General features: G+C 36.1%; 1 protein-coding gene across 1 annotated transcript in view; it reads left to right on the forward strand.

Moving 5' to 3' along the window:
* The window catches only part of ERC2 (ELKS/RAB6-interacting/CAST family member 2), a 436,730-nt gene that overhangs the window by 356,205 nt on the left and 60,391 nt on the right, over positions 1–20,134 (forward strand). Inside the window, exon 18 of the mRNA XM_017832458.1 lies at positions 17,521–17,711. The gene's annotated coding sequence lies outside the window, so the exon portion shown is untranslated. The remainder of the gene's footprint in view (positions 1–17,520; positions 17,712–20,134) is intronic.

Raw genomic sequence — 20,134 nt, forward strand, 5'->3', positions numbered from 1 at the left:
TGAAACCTTCATTTAGGGCATATTGTTCTAGCTAAACAAAAAATTCTGGAAGGAATTCCTCAAAGGCATATTATGCACAATGTCATGGAGGGACTTTGGTTTTATCAGTTGCTTTCTCATGGCTTTAAGCATGAGGGTAATTATACACAAAGGACCTGGAGAAATGTAAAGAATTTTATTATAAAATAGGGTCAATTGAACTTGCTCACCACCTGCACATTTTTGTCCTCCAGGATCAAAACTTTTCTTTGGAAGCTCATGCACAAATGCATACTCATTTTTCATAGCTTTTAATACCAAATATAAGGGATTTGTGATTAATCCTATAGTTGTGTGTAGTTCTAATTTCAGTTATCAGATAATCTGAAAGTTTCGGAATACTATGTTTAAATCACTGCTGCAGTCCTTTTTTTGTCTTAAAAAGTTATAAACCTAAGAGAAAAACAGATTGTGTGTGTGATATGGGAGAAAGAGCAGAGGAGTGAGGAGAAAACATCATTGCCCAGTTACAGCTTTACAGTGGGAGGTAAATAAGGCAGTGTCTGATATCCTGACTTCCAAAAGGAAGAGCAGGAGCAGTGATGAAAGCCCAACAGCCACATTTTGATCTGATCTCCCATACTTGGCGAATAGGATAAGGTATCTGCACAGGCATGACTGTGGAGAAAGTGATTGAAGTGCAGCCTTCTTTTCTTCAGGTAGACCTCTGCACAAATTTTGTAGCATAACTTCTATTCCAGAATTAAAAAATAGTTGAATGCATTCCTAGTCAGTAGGAGATCAGTTGGTGGAATGAAAGGCCTTTCATGCTGTAATATTTCAGTTGGTGTCTACCAGTGCTAGGGAGGTAATTATCACTGTTACTGTTTTCCAAGTTGACAACAAAGGGGGTCGAAAATGCTTTTTCTGTCTGATAATGTGCTTAACTAGCTTTCAATGAAGTTGTGTATTATGGTTCATTGCCCTTGAATTTTTTTGAGGACCTAAAGCGACTGCTTTAGTGACTAGCAGTAATGTATCAGTGCAGATCAGCAGCAGATAATTTAGTCTGATCTTGTTTGATTTTATGGGTCTCCTAAAAACTTTGTTTCCACATACCTACCAGCTTAACAGACAGACATATGATTTCAAGCTGCTAAACTTCAAGGACTGTTGTAGAAGGGGCAAGAATGCATGGTGGAGGAAAAAAGGGTGGAATTAATGCTGGGAAAGAATTTGACTCTGGCTTATACTCTGTTGCCTTTCATTTTTAGACATGTCTACACTGAATATTATACATTTCTGCATCTGTTTGTGGTACAAAAAGACAAAAATGAGATGACTAAATTTTAATAAATAAAAATGTTTTCAGATGTATGTAGTTCTCCATGTTCCTCTAAGAGGAAAAGAGAAAGTTCTTTACAATTCTAAATATAACTTAACATCTATAGCAAAGGGATTCTTGAAGTAAATGTCTTATGCTTAAACACTTTACAAAAATTGAATTCAGATGCAGAAATTAATAGGCTAGAAGTTAAGGGAAATGCAATATGCTAACCAAGTTATCCTCCATACACCATCCTCCTTGGGAACCGACAATTTTGAATTTTATGTGAGGCATTAATTTAATGAGGTTGAATTTTCATAGCTTCCCATAAAATGAAATATACAGTATCTTAGCAAAAGAACAGTCATTCCCAGAAGCCCAAGGAAGATAAAATGTGTTTGTGTTTCTATGAATGATCTTTGCCCTAAAAAATAAGGTGAGAGCTTTACTGAGTTCAACAGACATTATAGACAACCGTTTTTTTGGTCAGCAAATAAATCTCATTTTAAAGTATCTTATATTTTAATGTTATAATTATATGTTGATAACTGACAAAAATTTATATTTCAAATATCTGGTATTACTGTCATTTCTTCTACTTGGTTGTTTTTCTCCTCCTATAGTAAAAATTATCATTCAATAAGTAAATAATAGCAAGTGACCATTACTTTAATTTTAGGCAGGATTAATTTGAGTCAAATTTAATGGTGGGGTGTATGTAGAAGGAGCCAAGCTACTCTAACAGAGACCTATCTGGTATTAACCAGGGATCACAGGGTCTCACTTTTATGTGCCCGAGAGCCTGATGTATTTATGGAGTGTAGGATAGTGGATAGTTTCCTTTTAGTTTTTTTTACAGTTAGACAAGGTATTACTGGTATGATCAGGTATTTCCTATATGCAGAGTAGGAAATACTGCTAATACAGTTAATAATCCAGCTAACAGAAGAAAAAAAAATGAAAAGGAAATGTTTTAAGGGCCCTCATGGCACACTGTAGTATTAAACACGTGGCAGCCCATGGCCTCAAAATAAAATCTTACAATTTGAGTGTGATGTCACTGGTCAATTATTTGACTGTGGTAGCACTACTGATAGTGATATCACACCTATGAAAACTGGAACTCCTCCAGCTGGGTTTGAAGGTGTGATCTACAATCCATCAATGTTGACTAAAAGTCAACCATTACCTTTTACATCAAACCATAAAAGTCAGTTTTACCATCTCTGCCCAAGCGTAAGGGTGTTGTTCAAGGCAGCCTATTCTTTTTAGGTTTTATGTATATAGTTTATGCATTATGTTCCTCTGAGAGGCCTTTGATTGTATCTTTAATCATAATATCTGGTGTTAATTGCTGTTGCTAATGTGTTCTCTTTTTAATAAATTTAAACTTCCCAAAGTAACTTGCAAGGAGAAGCAATTATATTTCATTTTGAGAAACTGAATTATGAAGACCTGTACATAAGTTATTTGGTATTTATCTATTAGTATTGACCTGGTTTGTGACTAATTATGCCCCTAATTTCATTTTGAACACTAATATTTTACAAAATTTTAAAAGAAAAAAAGAAAAATTATTATGATAGATCTAAATATATTTAATCAGCTGTCAATACGGTAGCTTGAAAGTGTTATATATCCTTTTTTCTTCTATTGAATATATGCATACAGTAATTTTTTATTTCTATTATGCTTAATAAGGACATCAAAATTATATAAATATATGAAAATGTATATCAATGTGTGAAAAATAAAAACATAAAGTTATATTAATGCAATTTTATTAAGAACTTTTACAATATTTATTAAGTTGTTCTGCTGAGGTTTTAATAGAGTTTTACAGCTACTTTAACATAATTATCAACCAAGATTTTCCACATCTTTTTATTTTATAATTGTAAATTGCAGCACTTCAGAATTTCCTTTCTGACAGCAAAAGGAAAGAAATTAAATAAGTCATTACAATAAAGCAGTAGTATGGGGTTTATTTATCTGCATTATATATTCCCAGTTTACAGACCTGCTTATAGAGGTTGTCTGACTTTTCCCATAAAGAAATCCTTTCTTTTAGCTGATAATTTTATAAAATTACTTGGGACACTTGCCAAGTGAGTATCTGTCTGAAGAGTTTATACTCTGCACAAATGGTTCCAGGTGTTTAGCTGAAAAGTCTCAGCTATTTCCAACACAGAGAATACAGGAAAAAAAAAACAAGGTAGTAAACAATACGAGTGACAACTTGTTTGAACAGATTTACTGATCCATTCTTCAAGATGGTCTCCTGAGTTTTAGCAGTTGAACAGTATTCATTTAATGGATGCGCTTTTCGTTTTCCAAGAAAATGTTAAATTCGGTTACATTAGAAGAATCCCTCTTTCCATGAGATTCTTAGGCAATGTACCTCAAAAGAAAAAAAAAGGGCAACTCAGATGTGGGGTAGGATAGAGCTGAGGTGCCTGTGCACACAGGTGGGAATGGTTTGTGGCTCAGGAGACAAGGATAGGAATGGGGACTGCTAAACTCTGCAGAAGGGGGTTGTGAGATGGGGATTGGAGGGCAGGGTGGAGGCTGGAGTACACAGAGAAGAGTGAATGGAAGATGGAGGGAATATTAGAACTGGCTGAGCAAAATCCCTGATGGTAGGGGAAGAGAGTCCAGAGGGATGAGGATAACTGCAAGTCGACCAAGTAGTGGGTGCTGATAGGTAAATGAAGGCAGTAATGTCATAATAAAGGATACCCTAGAAAAGCCTGAATGGAGGAATTGTTTTGTTTTGACATTAGTTTTTGAACATCATTCAGTCAAGCAGCTTGAAGATGAGATGTATGAAACATCCTGGCCAGCTGGTTGTGGGTGAGGGCCTGGCATTCACTCTGTGCACTGACTGAGGCAGGAGTCCTGGGGAGAAACAAAATATGCAGCGTTAAGGACTGTGTCATAACTAATACCTAATAAGGTGCAAAATTCAAGCTGAACAGATAACCTCAGTCCTGGAACTTTGTACGCTTTGCTTGTTTCAGCTTGTAAGCTGATAATGTTGTTATACCCAAGCAGTTTTTTCTGTGTGTGAAATACACATAAAGTAGATTTTATGCAAGATAAAAAAATGTAATGGGTGTCTAGGCTTTAATCATGTTATGTGGTTTAACATTAAGGTGGGTGACAGAAAGATCAACTTCTCAATATCTTTTCAATCAATAAAATATTTGCTTTTTCATCCCTGCAAGAGGTTGAATATGCAGCAAGAGATTTGCTAAGTAACAAAAGCTGTAATATGAATTTCAGTGTTTGATTCTCAATGTGTATACCTGTACCAGTCAGCTTGTAATATTTTTAATGATTATTTTGTAATCAATTGCATTATTCTGCTATGACAGCTTCCTTGAGTGAGCTACAGAGCCTGAAAACTTTTACTACAATGCCTATGTGTCTCAACATTGATAAGTAGTTGTCACTTTTTTTTTCATCTACAAGATAAAATCTTGAGCTCAAAAAAGCAAAGTAAATAAAATAAATAGGGTAAATGAGACAGCTGTGTTCTTTTGTGAAGAGAAACAGTAACAAAGGATAAATCAGAAAGTTGAGGATGGTGTGTTGCAATTGAACCTTGGTACATATGACAGTTCTCTGTTTAGGATTTTCTTGTAAAGATTCAAGGTAGAAAAACTTAAAGGTGGAATAGAGTTCTGCCAGAATATTTGACTTGTCCTGTAGGGAGTTTTTTGAGGCAATGGAATTATTTGGTTTATCTAAATGTGTAGAATTTATTGTCCAAGGAGACGAGGTCCATGCATCAGCAGTGTTTACAAAATAATAGTTGTCAGACTCCATGATGGGTTTTTTATTTGACAGGATCTGGTCAGTAAGTTAGTATTTAGAGTAAACATGAAATGGAATGAAATTCAAGAAAACTGTTTTGTGAGTCTGGTGCAGAAGTCTGAAGTCTGTAGTAACCAGGAACCACAGCTTGTCTTGCTAGAAAGTTAGAGAGTACCTGGTTATTCAGAAAACTGATACTGATATACTTGCCCTTGATTTGGGAAATTATCTGCATGTCATCCGTGCAGAATTATGTACTAAAAGAGGTATAAAATTGTAATGCATTGCAAGCTATTTCATAACAAGTCTTGAAAGTATGTTTGTAGTATTCTTTTTTTCTGAATAAGGAGATAAGCATTTATCCTAGTGTAGGAAACCAAATGTTTGTCTTAACAACCAAGTATAACTGGAGTTATATTCAGCAGATATGTCTCTCTGGATTTCAACAGGAGGTTGAGGAAATCTTAAGCAATGTGTTCTTCTTCCCAGACTCTGGAGCACCTGTTATTAAGACAAAGGCAATGTAAATCTGTTTAAATCTTATATTGTTAAATCCTGCAGTTGTTCGTGCCACTAGAATTCTTTTCAAAGCTCTATGCACAGATTAGATGCTGCATAAGCAGCAATACCACCTGGAAGTACTGTTAAGGACAGTCACTGAGGGGCAGAAAAATCAGTGATGGTGAGTTTGGATTCTACAGAAAGAATTAAGTAGTGATTTTTTTTTACTGGATTTTTAAAAATCTGTGTTTCCAAGGGGAGTTTTCATTTAATTTTTAAAGTATTCTTAAGGATTTAAACGTGAAGATCTGTTTAAATAAAGAAGGCTTTTAGTGGAAGAATAAAAAAAAATAATCTAATACCACCTAAAAAAAGGCTTCAAAGTCAGTCTGTCATGTTCTTTCTGGCAATGAAGCTCTCACATTATCTTTTTAATGTTGAAATCAGTTCAAGTCAGTGAAATTTCTTTAATGAACTTTAGGGCACATCTTCAAAGGAACCTGCAATTGAACCTGTGGAAAGGCCAATGCCTTTGAACTGTGGAAAAGAAGTTTATCCTAGATTAGCTTGATCTTTTAGTTTACTCTGCCTTCTAATCTAGTAAGAAAGATCTAAGCTTTAAGAATGCCCCTGAACTGCAGTGACAACCTAAAAGTAGTGTATTGTTAGTGATAAATTCATTGCTTCCCTTAGGTATTGGCATTTTAAATTTGGAAGGATAGCTAAGTTGTTTATTTTGTACTGTGAACATGACCATTCTGTGTCTCCCTGAGCACTCTATTTTCTTTAGTTTTGTTACTACCTTATAAATTGAAAATTTAACTTCGTTTTTGTTTTCATTCTCCCTCTAACATTTCACTGTACTTCCATCCGGTTCAGTCTTTCATCACTCAAATGTGGAACAATGTACCTTCAAATGTGAAAGAAATAACAAAATCTGGAACAAATTACCAAGTGATGGAGAAGGGAAATGCAAAGCTGTATGGAAATAAGTACATTAATGCATAGGCTCTGATGCACATGAGTCTGTTTTGAAGGACACTTCATTTTTAGTTTGAACTTCTGCTTTTAAATTTCACTGTAATATGATATAACATTTGCTTGGGTGAGTACTTAAGGAACTTTCAGTGTTAACAGTATTCTTTTCTATAGAAGTTCCACTGGATTTTGGATTTTGTACTCTTTCCAGGTTACAATAAGAAAAACATGGAAGAGATTTTTAATAGAAAAACAACACTCAGTGGTTTGCAGCTGGCAATCACAATGCCTCTACTGCTGTTTTTATTTTATTAAGTGGAACAGGTCAATTCAGTATCAGAGCTCATTGTGTTCCTTTCTGGTTGAAGTGAACACACGTTTAGCAAAAAATTAAATGACCACTAGTTTCTTCCTTTCATTCCGTTAAATGTCTTTTAAAAGCCCTCTCATTTTGTGGAATCAAGTAGGACAAGAAGGGTTATCATTCAGCTGGGCAATGGAAAATAAACCATTTGTCTGTAGTACTGACTTCTCCAGTGACATTATTGGATGCCTACTTTTAATTATGGATTAAGAAGAATTAACAGTATGCAAAAAGTGCAGAAAGGCAGAGTTAGGTAGAAAAATCTCGTTCAGGTGAAATAAATTGTATTTATAAAACTGGATGTTTGAAAGGGGAAGTATTGAAGAAAATAATAAAACATAATTGAAGGAACAGAGAATAAGTGAAAATTATATGTTTATCCAGCATTAAAGATGTATAGCATTATGCTATATTTTCTTCTATTGTGTTTTATTTTGAGTTTAAATCCTTGACCTTTTAAGGTCAATGGGAATTTCAACACTGACTTGATTGGCACTATTTCACCCTTCATCTCTGAGAAGCAGTTTCTGCTTTTTATTATTATTTCAAAATGGTATCCTTCCTTTTCTTCTCTCACTCCAGTTTCCTAAGGATTTATAATCTTTTGCATCAAAAGGAAATTTTTCCTTGATACATACTGTATAGTTGAAATCAAGTACCAGGCAACAAGCTTGCTGTCCTAATGGGCTGATTCCAGCAGAGCAGACGTTTTGAATCTGGACTTTCTTAGTTATTGAGGGTACAGGATTTTGACTGCTTTTATCCTTTTATTGGTGAATGCACTAAAGTGCATGCAGACAGAGAATGTTAAAGTGGCAGTCAGATAAACTTGTTAAAGCAGTGGGAGTTTTTCCTTTCTTTCTACGTGACTTTATCATCACAGTGGAGTTAAAAGGCAATTAGCCCTTCAGCTCTTTTCTGGCCAGTTTATTGGCATTTTACACACAACTGTTGAATAGACAGTGCCATATTAAAAATTCCAATGAAGCTGGCCTGGGGATAACAGACTCTAAATTTCTGGTTAATATAGGTTTCCTTGAGAGGGACTATTGCCAAAAAGCTCAAGTGAAATTATCTAAAAACAGTACCTACGCTGAATGTACTCATAGTTGATGGAAAATTGTAGTAGTCTTGCTACATGCTGTGTTACATTTCCAGGGAAATATTTTTATAAAGAGTGTTTGATGAAAAAGTTTATTCCTTTAGTAATAACAGGCTACCCACTGTGTTACTTAAGGCAATGAACATAGTGAATAGAATGAGACATTTTCATCATCATAACAACAATCATACCTGCTTTGCATTTCTGTAATTTTCATCTGAGGTCATTAAAACACTTTACAAACATGGATTACTTATTTCTATCAGTATAGGAGAAGAAGAGGGGGACAGATTGTTATGACAAAGTTTTGACCAAATTTAGTCCAAATGTATTTTGGTTTTAATTTGGTTTTTTCATGGCTTTTTTGTTTGTTTGCTTAGAATTGTAAAGAAAATATCATGGGAGTTTCTTCTCATTTCAGTGTCAGTAGAAAAGGAAAGTTTTTGATTGACCTGAGACTATTATTGTCTCTTAACGATTCATTCATTGCTTCTATGAAAAAATTTATTTACTTGAATTTTTAGCTGATTTTAATTTACTGATGTTAGAATGAGAAATCCATTGAGGTCTATGTGTGGGATGGAGAACCAGATGGTGAAAACAAAGAGTAGATCTGACATTTTTGACCTGACCATATGCAGTGCTCAAACCTCTCCAAGTCACCTGACTGTGACATCAACAAAAAGTCTCCTTGGAAGTCCATTTGATTTTTTGATCTGATCCATTTCAAAGTAGGGAAGGAAAGCTGGCACGTTTAAGGAATCAAAGCCCTATTTTTAACTATGTTTTAGTTTGCATGGCAGCTCCAGAGGGCACTCAGATTTTGTTCAGAGACTAAGTGATGGGTTTATGCTCCAGCGTGCCTTAACAATAAACAAAGCAAACCAAAATGCCTTCATTTGCTCAGGTGTATGTTAGCAGCATTTCTTTCCGTGCACATTAGAAGTGATCCCTGATAAAACCAGGTTTATTTTAAGTGGTGTATACCTGTATTTCGACTGTCTCTCTTAGCAGCTCAAACTTTGCTTCTGCTACTCACAAGCCATCATTAAAGTTGTCTGTAACTTTTGTCTTTTAATACAGCAAATACGTATTGCAAGTCAACAAAATGGCTTCATTAAATGGGTACTGAAGTGTAAATTGAAAGTTTGGAAGTTAGAAAGTGCCAGATTCAAAGTAGCTCATATAGTTTTTATTTTGGTGCCCTTTTGGGTAAATGTTACAGCACTTTTCAGTTATACAGCCATTTACTGCCTTTTCTGCAGCACCTCACTGCTATTCCATGCTTGCTTCCTATTATACTAAATTTATTCTTGAGTTGCATATTAAATGGAACAGCAGCTGTGGAAGAGACAAGTAGTTCTGTTATTGGTTAACTTAGCTCTATCCATTCTCTTGGTTCAGATTTCTTATATGCTAAAAAATTGTGTAGACCAAAATATAGTGATTGTGTGAACTTCTGTTAGTTCAGTCATGATCTATCTGAGATGTAGAGAGCACTCTCAGCAACTTCAGAGCAATGAAAACTCTGCCACCGTGGTAGTTAAAGTATCTGGTCATCAGGAGCAAAACCAGTGGTGAAGCACCAGGTGTGGTTCTGAGTTTTAGGGCAGCTGTAACAGTTTTCTGGGCTGCCAGGAAAAAAGTAATTTTTTTCACATCTACAAAGTGAGCAAAATAAAATGTACAGCATTACTTTTTAGAGATGTGTCAAATGTAACATACTGAAGTCTATACAACTGTTTAAAAACTGAAAAGGACTATAAAATCCAAAGAACTTTACGCAAGTAAGCCTAATGCATTAGAGCAAATGACCAAGACATCTGCAACAAAGACTTTTGAAACTGTGCCCAGTATCTGTGCACCATCTTTTCTCACACAGATAATAATGCTCTTCTCAAATCACGAAGAAAATGCTGAAAGCAGTTTGTTAGTGTTCTAGAGAGATCTGTATATGGTGATGAGCAGCACAGAGAAGCCCGGGCAAGTTTCAGGGAGATGCTCAGCAAAAGCAGCATTTTAAAACTTTGGTAGTATTGAAAGCAACTGCACTCTGCAAGGAACATTTGTCCTGTGAACAGAATGACACAGACCCTGGAGTGAAAAATGTGTGATCATTAGTTAGAAATGGCCATAATTTATAGACAGCAGGGGGCAGAATTAAGGTTGCAAGGACAGCTATAAACCTGGCATTTCCAAGCAGCTGAAGGGCTATTTATGTTCAAACTCAAACACACATGGAAATTTCAATATTTGAATGGTATAGAATTTGTTGCAAATAATATTTTATTTGTGGAAAAAGTATGTTTCAGTGCACTTGGAAGATAAGTGTGATTGCTCATTTATTACAAAAATGAATTTATCTAGAAGCTAATTTTAATTAGTTTCAGCTAATGTTCAACAATTATTGTTTACGCATAAATTGGTCCAGCTTTCTAAAGGGAAAACATCAAACAAATCCTTCCTTGAAAGTTAGACCTCTTTTTCTTTCTGAACTGCAGAAAATACTGCAGATAACTGCAGCTTTTTATTTCCGACCTGACCTTCCACGTTCTGAAACTAATTTGCCATACTGCTTCTCCAAGTCTGCTCAAGGACTTCCTTTAGCAGAGTAATGTGGTTCTTATTAAGTACATCCTATAAGACCCAGGAGGATTGCATGCAAAGAAAATAAGACGGAAACACAAATGAATTTCCATCCTCCAGTCAGATATATGATATTGATGACCAGGATGGATATGAAAGATATTGTAAAGAAGACAAAGGAAAAGAATTAAAGCAAATGTCTGACAAATTGGCTGCCTTCATATGCAAGGATGACAAGTGGTCTATACAGCTGAGTAGAAGGCGTGTAGGCATCAAGCCAAATCGTTGTATAGTCAACAAGTCTCTTTGAATCACATGGTTCTATGTAACCCCTACTTTAAATAAGGCCTCACTTTAAATTACATCATCATGAACGACTTAAAAGCCATGAAGTTTTATGTGAAAACTGATAGTTTCTCTTAACTCCAAATGTTGTTTTTCACTGGTGTGATTTTTATATTTTTCCAAGAATAATGAGATATTCTATTAAAGTGAAACTTCTTTAGGAGATAATTTCCCTAATTTTTAATTAGATGCACCAAATATAAATAATTGTGAAAATAGCAGCTTTAATTTCAAAGCAGTTTCTTCCTTTAGTTAATTGTTTTTCTGTAACATTACAAAATAATGTCACACTAGCATAATTTGATGGAATAATGCATTGAAATAGCTTCAATATACTGTGATCTCTGCAACTTGTGATGTTCTCATTCTAATGTAGATAAATATAGATTTCAGAGGTTCACAAGGCGCTTGGTTGATGAGGAATATTTACCCTCTCTATGCAACTCAGTGTAAGTGTAATTAAGTGAACGGGCTCTGGAATTATCAGTATTTTTAATTTCATTCTTCAGCAAGGTGCAGAATTTAGGTAATCAGGATTCTAATATGATTTTCCTATTAATCTGTTTTAAACCCTGAAATCTGATATTTTCACCATGACTAATCCATGAAATTTGTCAACTTTGTCTGTGATTTACACAAGCTCTATTTATAAAGAGAACTTGTTTGAGTCCTAAGGCATGGAATATTATTTCCCAGCATGCTTTTAGTGTCTTTTTACTAACAAGTATAAACAAAATGTGCTCATTGACTATATTATTATTTCAAGATCAGGAGGTAAAACATGAGGAATGTGGAAGAGTATATTCCCCATAGCAGTGTGTATTAGTCTTAAGCCATTAAGAAGAAAATTGTCTTTCATATCAGAGTTGGTAAGAATGGTTGTGATCATAAAGTTTACCTAAAATAATTGGATAACTTGCTTGTAGATTAAAAACATATGTGATTCTTGTATGTCTTTATGCTGAGGCTTTAGAATTAATTGCTGTCAGCACAAACCAGGCCAAACAAAAATAGATTTGCATCAATTCTTTGTAATAGGAGGGAAAAAAAAGCTTGAATGACAGTGAGGATAACTCTGTTTTGTATTTGGGGGGAAATGGCTGCACAACATTCACATGTGGGAGTGCAATTTACTATATATGGGAAAGAATAAAGATCCTTTATGTAAATGTAATAACAGGCAAGTAATACCTTCAAAAGGAAAGAAAAAAAGACTCTTGTGTACAGAAACTTTGTCTACTCCAGCTGTCCTCTCCCGCTTGTGGGGGGGAGACGTTTGGGGAAAGGCCAAAAGACGGATATTCACAAAGCATCCAGTTTTTAGCTCAGCACAATGTCTTAATCAGCTTTTACAGAGCTGCTCTGCTCTGTACCAAACATGCTATAAATGTGCAGCACATCCGTACATGTAAATAAGTCACACTCCCTGTGGTGATGAGAACAAGATGACTGCAGATTTCAATAACAGCACAACGCTGCAGGTAATAGAAAAGCAGCATTGCCTCGTTGTTTTTCAGCTGAGCAGGGGGCTAGAGCAGGAGCTGCTGAATGCCATGGCTGTCTATCCATCATTCCAAATTCCTGATCGTACCTTTTTTATCAAAGATCTCCAGAAATCATAAAAGTTAAGATCACAGATGGGCAACTTGTTGCAAGATCTGTAGACTGGAGCTCGATAGCAAAAACTTGATCTGCTCTGTAATCTGGTCTTTCTCCAGCAGAAATGTGTCCACCAGATTGTTAAAATACAGACATCATCTGGCATGGTCCCTCACACAGTCGTGTGATGTGAAATGTCCACTTTGTGGTCAGATTAAAGGTGAGCTTCTGGTCATGCCTGGAGAAAGGCCAGGGAATACCATGCCCTCAGGTGTCTGCTGCAAATGTTCTTATGTGGTTGCCCAAGCCATGGCAGGGGATCTCTGTGCCTTTGGGCTTCTGGTTGGTCTTTTTTCTGTCCTGCTTCCTTAATCTCTCTGTACCTCATGTTTGTGAAGGCACAACTGCCTTTTAAACTGATTTCTGAATGAAAACAGTCATCTGGATGGTTGATATCTGGAGAAGTGATGAAGTATAAACAAATGCCTGTGAGGTTCCAGAAAGTATACAGCCATCCCTGATGACAAAGTGAATTCCAAACAGCTACTTACTATTCTTCATGTTGTGATTAGTCTGATGGGGTATTTCTTCCTGCAAACTGCAATTCTCCTATGGAGCTTCTTGCTACATGATGCTGTGAGTGCCAAAGTTTTTACTGGTTTAAAAAAAGATTTGATGGATTCATGGGGGAGGGAAGGGGGTGGGAAATCCGTCAGGGGCAATATTAAATGCTGAGGTACTATTTGCAATGTATAAAATCTGTGCTGTGGAGGTTGCTTAAGCTGGGAGACTGCCCCACCACAGGAGAAGGGGTACTGTGTGAAGGGACCTGAGGTGTGCTCCAGTGTTCTCTAGATCTCTACCAGGCCTCCAGCAGTCACTGCACCACTCAGCAATTCTTGTTTCACAATGTGCTGAGAGACTAGGGGAACTGTGACCTCTACTCCAGGCTGAAATCTGACCTCAGAATTATAATTTATTTCAAATTTACTGAAGTATTTAGTCCAAAAGGATATTTTATGGAGGACAGAGAAGAATATGGGGAAGACATGAATGTTTTACACACAATATTTTGCACTTCCCTAGCTAAAAAGCAATTAAATAAATTTTCTTCTAATTGCTCATAGCATAAGATGGAAAATAAGTGGAATCCCAGCCTTTTAAAAGATATTTTGAAAATAGTATGAGTGAAAAATATATGTTCAGAATTAGAGTCTGATTTAATAAAATCCTATCGAATTTAGAAATCAAAATTTTATATTGATCATCTTTAATATCTCAATATGTCTCTTTACAAATGCAACTGTTTACAACCTTGAAATTTGTCTAATGCTGCTGCTATATGGAATTTATGAATAACTAATGGGGTTACATGGATTCTGTTACTCATTCTTAGTATCCTGGATATATATTTGGAGCTAATATTTTTATGTATATTTAACGTAATATATATAGAATTGCTCAGGGCAGAATTAAAGCTGTGTCCAACTATGAAAGCTCTTTGCTTTATCTGTTTACTGAATCATTAAGCAAATACTACCGTGTTTCCTGCATTTAGGCTCTTAAAATTATTGTCTTTATGTTAGAAATAATTCTGTTCTACGCGATTAACGTGACGTGTTCGTATAAGACAAAATGGTCTTCAGTGTAAATTAGGCCTACAGAATTTACCTCAATGTGTGTTGCTTATGAGATTTCTTCAGCATGGCCCTTTTCCTAAGGCATACATTTATCAGCTGAAATCTTGATTGTTTTGCCTGTATTATGTCACTCACGTCTGGCAAGAGCAGCATCCTGCTGTTTGTGAAGCTGACCTCCTGCTGCTATTTAGCCACTTGTAGGATTCTATCCCAATTCCTCTAATCCACTCTGTTTCAATAGCACCATATTTGGGCTCCTTCACAGATTCTTTTGCTGCTCTGTTTGGGATGCTCTATGAGCTGAATTAGAATTTTAATGTTCCGTTCAAAACAGAAGGAACCTTTTTGTTAAATGAGAACATAAGGAATAATCTCCTCCGCTCCCTTGGACAGAATTTCTACACATGCACTAAATTATTTTCCTTCAAACTTTTGTCCAGAAGTTTGGGGCACTATTTCAGTATATTGGCTTACTTTGTATAAATCAGATCCAATTTGAGGTTTAATGTTGCAGTAAGGCCTGCTACCACCTTAAGTTGTTTCTTTCCTGTTGTAACTCCTCATTCAGAGTTCAGTGCTCCTTGTTTCCATTATGTCAAGGGTTTACTGAAATCTTTTCAAGCTCCTTGTGCAAGTCAGGCCTAATTAAAGCAGAGAACTGAAAGGACTCCAAAAATGGTGTTAGAAGTGACACCAAAGCACAAAGTGCACTGTAGGTATTTTTGCCATACTTACAAGAAGTCAGCAAAGATTTGCATTTGTATTTTTCCAGCAGCTATTTTCTGATCCCCACATAAAACAAGGTTTAGAGAAAACAACTTAAAGCTTGACTGGTGTATATATGTATACACATCTACATCTATATGTGTTGTCTGTCCCTTTACTTCATAGCTGAGCCTATTAACTTTGCAAGATCTATTTGTAGCTAAGATAGCAATTGGAAAAAAATGGGATAGCAAAACATGATCCTTTTTAACACAGAGCTTCTAGGCTTACACTTGCCTTAAGAATTGTTCTTTAGAGAATGGGATTTAGTTTATTGAAAATAAAAAGAATGTGGTTAAATTATAATTTCAATTTTATTCTATAAAAAGGAAGAAGTTCCTTGGACACACTCTAATACTGCTTGAGTCTTTGTTGTACAGTTTAAAAAAAATCTCCAGTGCAGTATATATAACCCTAAGTGTATAAAGAGAAAAAAGGCATCATGAAGGTGAAACATATTTCAACAACTTCACAAAATGTCTCTCACTTGTACCAAGCTTCCCATTCTGGAAAATTCAGAATGTTTTTTAGAGTTGTGTCGTCTAAAGTTCCCTCAAGGTGCTGGATCATCATCGGCAGGAGCCACTGTGCCAAGACCTGATGAGAAACACCATCCCATGGATGGGGTTAGGAATGCAAGGGGAAGCTGGAAAAGACAACAGCTACAGCAGGGGAAGGAAAAAGAAAGTGAAGGTGAAACAGGGAGAGAGGTAGCAAGGTATGGGAAGAGGCAGAGGAAACCATACTGAAGAAAGAAATGGGACAAAGAAAATGTATTATATGACCTCCTTTCTTGCATTTAGAAAGGAATATGTATATATGATTTGTTCACAAATGTGTTAACATTTTTAATGGTGGCAACATATAGGAAAGACGCTTAAAAACTTTTATCAAGGGATTTATTCTAATACAAAATGAAGAGCTTTGTAAGTGATCCATCTATGCAGTATCAGTGTGAAGACTTGTGGTTCTGCTGCTCCTTCTCTGTTTGTACTTTAAAATTAATTGAAAGCCTCATTGTTTTGTTTAAACTGTGAAAGCTTCCAAGGTCAATGAGTGAGGTAATTGACCTGCCTGTTGTAGGACAAAAATATGTATGTTAAATTGCATAATTAGTTTTAATTACATAATTATGGTGTTTAATGTGGGGGGGTCAAAGGTTACTATTACATTTAGAAGTCATGGCAAGAAACACAAAAATAAGCAACATAGTTTAATTCTGTGTTTCTTTGCGTTTTAAAAAAAGGGTCCACTGTGATCTGTCCTTGACCTTGGATATTTGATGATTATAACAAATAATATATTGCTGTTACACTTTTTGGAATCATAGAGACACCTTTGTAAATGACTAAGTGACTTTACCAAAGACTTCATTTAGGTTTAGAGTACACAAAAGTTAATCAACAGTGGGAACTCAACTGACAGCAATTTAATCTGATTGGGTAAGGTAATTACATGATTACCAGGAGTGTTTATATATGGAGAAGGATATTTTTATTGGAAAAAACCCTAATTGCTTTCTTACCAAGAAGAGAAAAAAACAAACAAATTTGTTGTAGCAGGTTAAGAGGACATCCTTCATTCCTTGAAACAGCTTCTTTTCATATTTTAGTGACAAAATAAACTCATAATTCTTTGAAAATTTGTACCGGGATTATGTTATGAGTTCCTCTGTTTCTGAACTTGAAATAATGCCATCAGTATCTTGTTTTGTTTAAGCAGCTCATTGATTATCTATCTATTGTGTGATAGCCTAAAGATGTCACAATGCTTGTAATTCATTATCTCTTTTACTGTGTGTAAACACTGTTGCTTAAATACGGGTTGATTTCAGCAGACTGAAACCTAAAGGTCCATTATACTAATGGATATTTCTGTGAAGGAGGGCACTATTTGTTTTTCCATGATGGTAAAAAAAAAAAAAAAGGACACAATGTAAAAGATAGGGAGATAAAAGACGGTCTTCCTACATGTTAGAAGAAAAAGTATCACTTTAGGTTCTCGGAGTGGTCCTTCAGAATATGCTCTTTCATTCTGTTGACAATGAACGGAGTGCTGGGAGATGTATCTTCATTAACAAACATTAACCTCTGTGCTTACCTCCCTGAAGTGCACTACAGAGTAGAATCCCATTTGGATAATAAATACTGGCTTGCTCCAAAGCCTGTTGAAGTTCTGGGCCAGGCCTGGCCTTGGCACTTCGTAGACTGGTGTTAGATGCCAAAAAAAAGAAATTAAAACTTATAACTTCATATCTCATCAGTAACTATTGAACAGATTCTGCCAATGGAAATGGGGCAAAATCCTCCAAAGTCTAACTTCTAAGGAATTGAAAGTTAATGAACTAGATATTAAATAAGAAATTAATGATTTTTTGAAATTAAATATAACTTTATGGGAAGAAGTTCTCTGACATATTCCGTGTTATAAAAATAGCTTGTTCTTCCTTGTGCTAGTTTTTACTTAATAAGTGCTTTAGAAAATATTACAATTTTGAATTGTTTTTCTAAACCAGATGATCCAGTCACTGTTGGAGGCACATAGCCACGGCAAAATCTCATGCTGTACATTGATCACCTGTCCAACCTTTGCCTAGAGTGTGATCCCCAGTTCCTTCAAGAGATCCATCTTTACCTGTCTATAAAGAAGAAGAGGAGGAGGGAGACATCTGGGATATTCAAGTATCAAAGTTTAACACCAGAGCAGGTTGAATCTTGATTTATATTATTCTCTATGTATGTTGCTAGTATTGACTTGGATATTTGGCTGAAGATTTTTTTTTTCAGTAATTATATAGTATGCTCTAAAGTTTTACCGGTGTTAAAGCATTTTTGTTTAAACTGCGCGTGCGTTTGTCACAGTTCCGTGGTGTGAATCCAAACTCGCTCTGCTGTTAAGGAAGGCAGCTAATATTGAACATGCCTGGCAGTCTGTACCTCTCTCTTGAACGTATGCTGGCCACAGAGACTAAAATGGCTTGTTTCAAACTGTTCAGTGTACTGCAGTTGTAGCATTCCGTGTTTAGCACACAACTAAATCCAGGTCCCCAGCAGATGCACTCAGTTTCATTCACTTGTTAAACTCACTTTTTACTCTTCCTCTTCCATTTCCAAGAGGACTTTGATATCCCCAAAAAGCCAAGGTTTCGCTTACTGTCCTAAGGACTGCCCCTTTAGGAGTCTAGCACAGCCCACACACAAACCTGGAATATGTCCAACTTGTTCTTTGAGCAGAATGTGAACCTCTGACCTCCTGGGCCTCCGGCAAGAGTGCTGCCTACTGAGCCACCAATACCCAGGCCATCAATAAGTTTTAAATGCCAGTTGCAGACTTCACAGAGATAATGACTTCAGTGTGTAAAGGTTTTGTTGTGGAGGCTGCAGTCTCACATATGGCGTGACAGAGTAAATATGCTAAAACCATAGAGAGCTGTTGCATAACTTGCCTTGATATAACAGTTTTTGTAATATTTTTCAAGGCATGGAATATTATTTAAAGGGACCCTGTTATGTAGGCTTAGGCCCAAAATGAAGCTATTATGAAAAGAATGTTTAGCAAAACCAGAAATATGTCCATGAAATTGTTGGAGTGGGAATTTCAGGGTAACCCTGCTTGGATTTAAAGTCGCCTGCATGACATTGCACTGTTGTGCTAGGGAATGAGAACCAGCAAATGAAAATACCATTAAGTGAGAATCAGAAACTGAGAAGAATAAAGATGTTAGAAGGCTATTACTATTATTGCAACTTTTTGAAGATCTTACCGCATCCTGAGAAAGATGAGGTGAAAAAGCTAATTCCAATGCAGTGATTCAAAGCACCATTATTGACACAGGTAAAAACATGTATTTGCATTTTGATAGTATTTTTAACCTGATCACAAGTAAGTTCTTGTATTCTATGTACTTATAAAGGAAAATGAATATGAAATAAGCTTTCAGGTTTTTGGCCAATTTCAGTTTTATTGATGTTCTCTATTTAAAATTTAGCATTAAAAGCATGCAATAGATATGTTGATGTTTGCAATACTCAAATTGATAAATGTGATTATACAAAAGGTTATTTATAGACTTGGATCAGGAAGGAAAACATGGCCACATTCAAGCTAAGACTTACATTATGGAAAGGCTGTTAGATAAATTGCATGAACCTTCTATGGAGCAAAGGCCAGAACCCAGGACTCCTTTTCCCAGCTGAGTCCCCAGATCACTAGGCTACAGACTCTTGCTCCCTCTTGTGTTCTTTCTCTGGCCCACTGAATCTTGAATTATTTTCTGTACAATGATAGCGCTTCAATAGGAGAACATTGATTTATCCCTACCTTTGTCCCAGCATTTACCACAGCCTGCAGCCGACTGACTGGAACATTCCACTAAAAGACACTGCTCTGAGTCCTAGACCAAAGAAGGAAAGGGACCTGGGGATTTGGGTCCTGGGATGGGTAGTGCTGCTGCTAGACTGTGAATGACTGTTCATGTACCATTTTAGAAAGAAATAGCACCTGAAGAATTCTGTAGGAAACCCACCTGGTTGGTGTTTATTAGGCTGGCTTAGGCTGGCTTTGAGAGCACCTGGTGGATCAAACTCCTCAGATCACCTGTGCAGGGGTGGGTTTCATTCCTAGCTCCCTGTCAGGCTTAAACATAAGCTGAGCTGTGAGATGCTCTGCCCTGGCCGGGCCAGTAAACTCTGTCCATCACAGAGATGCAGCTGCTGGGTCTGGCCCATCTTGCCATCAAAAATTGTATTGTCTTTAGAGAATAGACATCTCCAGGATGAGGTAAGGGCCTTCAGGATCACCATTTTGGCTAGACATGCCTAAATTCTCCTCATGACCCATTTTGAATTCCCATATTTTTAGGCTTGTAATTAGTTTATTTTAATTTAACAGCTCCTTTGAATGTAGAACTGAGAGATTTTTATGAATCTGTTTTTCAAACATAAGTTTTAAAGAATGTGTTGTAATTAAACAAGATGACAGGAAGAATTTGTGGTTCAGAAGTGCATTGACTGTGTGTTTTGAAGCTTTAAAAAGTGAAATTGCTTTAAATGTGTTAATGCTGTTCAGGCAATTGTGTAGAGCAGTGTCTATTAGATCTGATCTCAGGAATAGTTAACTAAGTTAACTGC

Source organism: Lepidothrix coronata, unplaced genomic scaffold (assembly GCF_001604755.1).
Source record: "Lepidothrix coronata isolate B3197 unplaced genomic scaffold, Lepidothrix_coronata-1.0 Scaffold202, whole genome shotgun sequence".
Classification (NCBI taxonomy): domain Eukaryota; kingdom Metazoa; phylum Chordata; class Aves; order Passeriformes; family Pipridae; genus Lepidothrix; species Lepidothrix coronata.